This window comes from Polistes canadensis, unplaced genomic scaffold (genome assembly GCF_001313835.1).
Source record: "Polistes canadensis isolate GaletaPanama2010 unplaced genomic scaffold, ASM131383v1 scaffold_146, whole genome shotgun sequence".
Taxonomy (NCBI): Eukaryota; Metazoa; Arthropoda; class Insecta; order Hymenoptera; family Vespidae; genus Polistes; species Polistes canadensis.
The window spans coordinates 90,458-91,148 of NW_014569693.1; positions in this window are offsets into that span (position 1 = coordinate 90,458).

Consider the following 691-nt stretch of genomic DNA (forward strand, 5'->3'; position numbering starts at 1 on the left):
GAATAAATGAAAACAAGGAAATAAAATATGATGGTAATTAGTATTATTATAGTTAGAAAGACACGTATAATAAAAATATTTTAAAATTATAACAAGAAAGATTTAAAAAACAAGGCAGACACTGGAATAAAATAATTTATCTGCAAGATAATTTTAATCGAAACGCTGAAAAGGTTTTTTTTCGTAATGCACATGAACGAGAATTGGAATAAAATTCAATCGTCTTGGGAATTGCGAGACAATTTACTTTTACTGACTGTAAACTTGGAAATTAGTAATTTAAATAAAATTAAGTATTATCGAAGAGAGATAATAGAAAATAAATAGACATTTTCATTGCTGAAATGTGTAATTTGTCACAAATAAGTACCTTTGAAAAAGAATGACTGATGGATATTATAAAAATTTCATTTGTCACATTTTCTTTTTCTTCCCGTTACGTGGGTTTTTCTGCTCGTAGAACGTAGGAATAATTAATAATCAATAATAATGGATATAGAGAACATCGAAGAGTAGTCGTAGTTGTTTTCTACGAGGAAAGAAAAAATGTTATACATAATAAAATAACCATTTTAAAATAATCCCATCTATTCATACTTGATATTATAATAATAACATACTTCGATTACATAACATAGAATTACGTAGTGTGTGTCACTAAAAAAGGGGGAGACTACAAAATATCAATAAA